Source organism: Psammomys obesus, unplaced genomic scaffold (assembly GCF_907164565.1).
Source record: "Psammomys obesus unplaced genomic scaffold, mPsaObe1.curated_primary_1811, whole genome shotgun sequence".
Classification (NCBI taxonomy): Eukaryota; Metazoa; Chordata; class Mammalia; order Rodentia; family Muridae; genus Psammomys; species Psammomys obesus.
The window spans coordinates 576,348-582,647 of record NW_026592732.1 but is presented as its reverse complement, the minus strand read 5'-3'; positions in this window follow the sequence as shown (position 1 = coordinate 582,647).

Sequence of the window (6,300 nt, the reverse complement as noted above, 5' to 3'; positions counted from 1 at the left end):
CCTATAACAAATACAAAGATTAGGGAACATGCTGTGGTGCCTACCTATACTCCTAGGATACCACAGACTAAGTGGGAAAAGCCCTTGAGTTCAGGAGCTCAAAACTTGCCTGAGAAACAAGTGGGAGAGAAGAAAAGATAACAGGAAGAAAGGAATGGAGAGAGGAAAGATATGGAGAGGGGTAAAAAAGGTAAGAGACGGAGAGGTAGAGAAAAGAAAGGCCAGCCTCATCGACAGAGTGAGTTCCAGGAAAGCCAGGACTACACAGAGAAACCCTTTCTTGGAAAAATTATTTTCATTTCTATTTCATAACTGTAATTTTTGTTACTGTTATAAATCATAATGTAAATATCTGTTTTCTGTTGGTCTTAGGCCAGCCCATAAAAAGGTTGTTTGACTCCCAAAAGGCTTGCAAACCTCTTGAGAACCCACAGTTTTAAAACCCTGCCTTATAAGGAAGCACTACCTTCCAATAGGCAATCTGTCTTTGTTCTCTGTCCAGAAAGCACTGCTTTGACGGTTGCAGACTAATAAGAAGTGGACTCAGCTAACTGAGGTCCAAGTGATCCAATGATGTCTTCTGGCCTCCACTGGCACCTATATACACATGTGCACAAACACTCATAAACACAAAAATAGATCTTTACAAAAAATGAAAGGAGGTTAGAGAATTGAGACACTAAAGTCTTGGCCAAAGCCAAAAAGGGCCAGCAAGGCAATCAGCAAGGGAACCTTTTCCAAGAACATTAAAAATGCAACGAGATAGCCATCCTCTCACAGAACCAAAAAACCTGGGCCCAGGGGGTCCCGCAGAGACCATAATCCAACCAAGGACCGTGCACGGAGAGGACTTAGACCTCCCCTGCTCAGGTGTAGCCCATAGACAGTTCGGTCTCCATGTGAATTCCCTAATAAGGGAACAGGGCTTTCTCTGGAATGAACTCAGTGGCTGGCTCTTTGATCAGCTACCCCTAGGGGGTGCAGCCTTGTCAGGGCACAGAGGAAGACAATGCAGCCAGTCCTGATGGGACCGGATAGACTAGGGTCTATCAGTAGACTGGGGAGGGGCATAGGAGGAGAAGATGGAGGGAGGACGGGACTGGGAAGAGATGAGGGAGGGGGCTACATCTGGCATATAAAGTGAATAAATTGTAATAAATAATAAATAAAATTTTAAAAGGGCCCATCACAACCTGGGGAGAGTGTTCAGTTGGTAAAGTACTTGTTGTGCATGCATGACAGCCTGAGTGTGGGTCCCTGAAATGAACATAAAACGATGGGCACAGTGGCATGCACCTGTAACCCTATGACTGGGGATGGGGCACAGACAAGGTCTCTGAATATCATTAGCCAGCCAGCCTAGCTGAATGGAGAAGCTTCAGGTTCTGTGAGAGATCCTGTCTCAAAAGGTACAGGTGGAAAGCCAGGTGCGGTGGCACACCCCTGTAATCCCAGCACTCAGGGAGGCAGAGGCAGGTTAATCGCTGTGAGTTTGAGGCCAGTTAGGTCTACAAAGTGAGGTCCAGGACAGGTAGGGCTACACAGAAAAACCCTGTCTTGAAAAAACAAACAAAACAAAACAGAACAATTGAAACAAAGACATATCTTGTCATATCATGACACTTAACACACACATGCACACACACTAAAAAATGTAACACACCAAAATAAAGGCCATTCAAGCCAAAGATGGTGATTCATATGATAGCTGTGATCTCAGTGCAATCAAGAGACATAAAAGATTACTGTGAGTTTAAGGACAGCCACAGTGACACAGTAAAAACCTATCTCAAAATAAGTAAACAATAATTATAATAAAAGAAAGCTGAACATGGGGGCAAATATTTGCAATCCCAGCACTTGGGTGGTAGAGGTTCAATGCCAGCCTCATGAAACCTTGTCACAAACCACATACTAATAAATTAATAGATAGGGTATATTATAAACTATAGACCCATTTTCTTTGGCCTATACAGTGTTTTTACAAATTGGACATTTCAATGACTTTTTTTTTTTAATGGAGAGATTTTTTTTTTTTCAGGCACAGTGGTACTTGCCTGTTTCCAGTACTTAGGTACAAGGGTACTAAGATAAAGGCTACCCTGAGCTACATAGTAGACTCTGCCTTAAGGGCTTGGGGGCTGGAGAGATGACTCAATGGTTGCAGTCACTGACTGCTCTTCCAGAGGACCCGATTTCAAATCCCAGCACCCACATGACAACTCACTGTCAGTAACTCCAAGATCTGACACCTTCACACAAACATGCATGCAGGCAAACACCAAAGCATGTAAAATAAGAATAAATAAATTTTAAAAATCAAGGGCTAGAGACAGGGCTCAGTGATAAGCTACTTGTGTAAATGCACATAGAGCCCTTGTTCTATCCCCAGCACATTTCCCCCTCATATACAGATTTTTATCATCTGAAAACTATTAGATTTGCTATTCCTCAACAGTAAATAACAGGACAGAGCCAACTGTAACCGTCCTCTTTATCCAGGGCCTCCTCTACCCATAGTCCCTACTTGTCTCCCTGGAAGGCCCTTGTAATAATCATCCTCATAATAACATCATGGTCACTATTGAAGTTTTATTATATGCAAGTATTGATGAGATCACTCACATGCCATTTTTAGTTCCCTCAACCCCTCTCTGAGGCATGTGCTACATTATTAACCTTGTCATGGGTGACATAAAGAAAACAGAGATAAACAACTTGTCCCAATACAGAGTTAGAATCCTGCCTGGTCTAGAGAAGTGGCTCAGCGGTTAAGAGCACTGCTTGCTCTTCCAGAGGTCCTGAGTTCAATTCCCAGCTCCCACATGGTGGCTCACAACCATCTATGCTGGGATTCAATGCTCTCTTCTGGAGTGCAAGCTCTATATGCACAAAAAGCACTCTTATAAATAAACAAAAAAAAAAAAAATAGAATCCTGCCCTGAGCAGTCTGATCTTTAAGCCTTCACACATAAGCACTCTACTATGCTATTATCTTGACACTGGATTCCTGTCTTGTGCTCTGTACTTACATTTTTTGAAGTTGAACAGTAAAGAAAGACCTCCTCCTCCAGCCATACAGTTTTAACAAGAGGGTTGACTAATTTCCTCTGCTAGATTCTGTCTGGTGTAGTGACCCATAACTATGTTCCTAGCATGTGGAAAACTGAGGCAGGGAATTGAGAGTTTAAGTCCAGTATGGGCTGGAGAGCAAAGCTCTGTCTTAAGAAAAATTGACACATGGAGAATGAATTTAAGGATTTCACAGAGAAACCTGAACGACACTCACAAAGGAAAATCCTGGCATCAAGTCAACTAAAGGAGAAAAGGAGGCACCAAAGTTCCTTCTTTCCCACAAGATTGTCCTAGCAAAGAATGCAAAGAAGCACTGAGATCTAGAACAGCAACCAGATTATGGTGCTGATGCCTCAATCCCAGCACTGGAGTGGGGTGGAAGTGGAGGCAGTACCCACCAGGAGTTCAAGGTCATCCTCATGAGCCTGGGATTCTGTTTCCAAAAAAGGGAAACACAAAATTAAATCTAGAACGTCATTTTAATTTTCTTTTTTAGAAAATATTTTAAGTGCATTGGTGTTTTATCTGCATGTGTGTCCGTGTGAAGGTGTCAGAAGCCCTGGAACTGGAGTTAGAGACAGGTGTGAGCTGCCATGTGGGTGCTGGAATTGAACCCCAGTCCTCTGGAAGAGCAGCCAATGCTCTTAAATTTTTTTGAGACAGAGTTTCTCTGTGTAGCTTTGGCTGTCCTGGGCTTGCTTTGTAGATGAGGCTGGCCTCAAACTCAGTGATCTGCCTGCCTCTGTTTCTCCGAGTGCTGGGATTAAAGGAGTACACCACCATAACCAGCTGCATCCTTTCTTATTTAGGTAAACGCAGGAGACCCTTAGGGTCTCCCAACAATCTTTCAGGAAGTTTAGTGGTCAAAGCTATTTTATGATAATATTCATCTCTTATTCTCAGTGAAGATACAGAACATCTCAGCTGAATGCTGGAACAGTTTAAGACTCTACATGACTACAGAAACATAAGTCAACACTATTCTTTGCACTAAAATTTTCTATTATATGGTTTTAAATTAAGATGTCATTTATGGGGGGGCTGGAGAGATAGCTCAGTGGATTAGAGCACTGGCTGCTCTTCCAGAGGTCCTGAGTTCAATTCCCAGCAACCACATGGTGGCTCACAACCGTCTATAATGGGATCTGATGCTCTCTTCTGTCATGAAGGCTCACATGCAAATAGAGTGCTCATATGTATAAATAAATAAATGTTTAAAAAAAGATGTCATTTATGTTAATAAGTAATGGCTTCATTGTTACTGTATTTTGCCATGAATAACAAAATGTACTATTTAGTTGTTGTTTTGTTATGAGACAAGGTCTTACTGTGTAGCTCTGGCTGGCCTAGAACTTACTACACAGACTAGGCTTGTATTCACAGAGATCTGTCTTGCTCCTGCCTCTGCCTCCCCAACTGCTGAGATTAAAGGCATGTACCACCATGCCTAGCCTATTATTTTTTGAAACAGGCTCTATGTTACCTAAGCTGATTTCAGAGTCAAGCAATCCCTAGCCTCTAAGTGACAGAGAAATTACAGGCCTGGCCCATTCTGCTCACTGGGATTTTTGGGCCTTGATCTATTTTTTTTCTCCTGTTTACTTCATACAAGCAATAAAACTTTTCAGCAAGCCACATTTGACTGTAATTACTAGCCTCCCAAGTGACTGGGCTGCTCCATGAGGTATAGCCACTATCTTTATTTTGCAGTGCTGGGGCTCAAACTTAATGCCTTGTGCATGGTACACCATTTCAAGACTATGGATTTGCAAATTTAAAAATTAATTCAGAAATGTTTGAGATAATACTGCCAATACATTTTATATCTCAGGGGGCTGAACGCAGATACCCCAAATCTTAATTGAAATTCTAATAGAAAAATATTAGTCTATATATTTTACATAAAAATCTCTGGGACAGAGCACAGTAGCACAAGTCTGTCATCCCAGTACTTGGGAGGCAGAAGCAGGTTGATATCTGTGAGTTTGAGGCCAGTCTGGTCTACAAAGCAAGTTCAGGGCAGCCAAGACTAGATGGAGAAACAAAAACAAAACAAAACAAAACAACTTTCTGGGATCTTCAAATATGAAAGGTTATTTATTTATTTATTTATTTATTTATTTATTTTTACTGAAACAGGGTCCCATTATTAACTCTCAGTTTCCTTCCCTTAGCCTCCTTAGTTGGGGATTACTGGTGTATACCACCTCACCCAACTAACAGGTTATTGAAGATCAAAATTTTAGAAAGGACTCCACATTGCCCAGGCTGCTTTGGAACTAACTATGTAGTCCAGGCTATCCTTAAACTCAGAGATCTGTTTCTGCCTCTGGTGCTGGGATTAAAGTCATGCACCACCACACCCAGCCCAAAACATATTTTTTTAAGACCTCACATTGTCTTTCCCATTTTATTTATTTATTGAGCTAGGACCTTACTCTGTAGTCCAGGCTGGCCTTGAACTGTCAGGAATCTTTCTGCCTTGGCTTTCTGAGTGCTGAGATTACTAGTGTGAACAGTACTGTGTTTTTTTGTTTTGTCTTACTGTTTTCTTGAGACAGGGTTATACGTATCCTATTTAAACTTCTGATGCACTAGCCTCCGTCTCCCAAGTGTTGGAGGATAGCTGTGCACCACCATGCCAGGTTTTATGCAGTGTTGGAGATCACATCAAGACTTCGTGCATGCTAGCAACTACTCTCACGACTGAGGTACATCTCCTGCCTGCCACTTGTATGGATGCTTTGCCTGCATGTATGTCATTGCACACACGCATGCAGTGCTTAGGCAGTCCAGAAAGAGGGCACTGGACCCCTGGGACTGGGTTAATGGATGGTTATGAGCTACCATGTGAGTGCCAGGAATTGACCCCGGATTCTCTGGAAAAGCAGCCAGTATTCTTAAGCAATGAGCCATCTCTCCAACCCCTGCCATTTTTAAACTATTAAATTCATTGCTAGCACTGCAATTTAAGTTTCACATAAAGACAGTTTATAAGCCAGAGGCTTCATCTTAAAAAAAAAAAAAAAGTTTTTGCAAACCCGTCCTGGCATTTCCGATGGGCTATGTGCACCTGCTGCCATCATTCAGTGAAGAGAACACAATTTGGATTGCCATAGTCCTTACTACTATGATCCCTCACTTGCTTGTCCCTGTAGGGATCTGCGTTGTTACCCTGAACCAGCAGGAAGGGTAAAAGGATTTTTGTTTTGTTTTGTTTTGAGA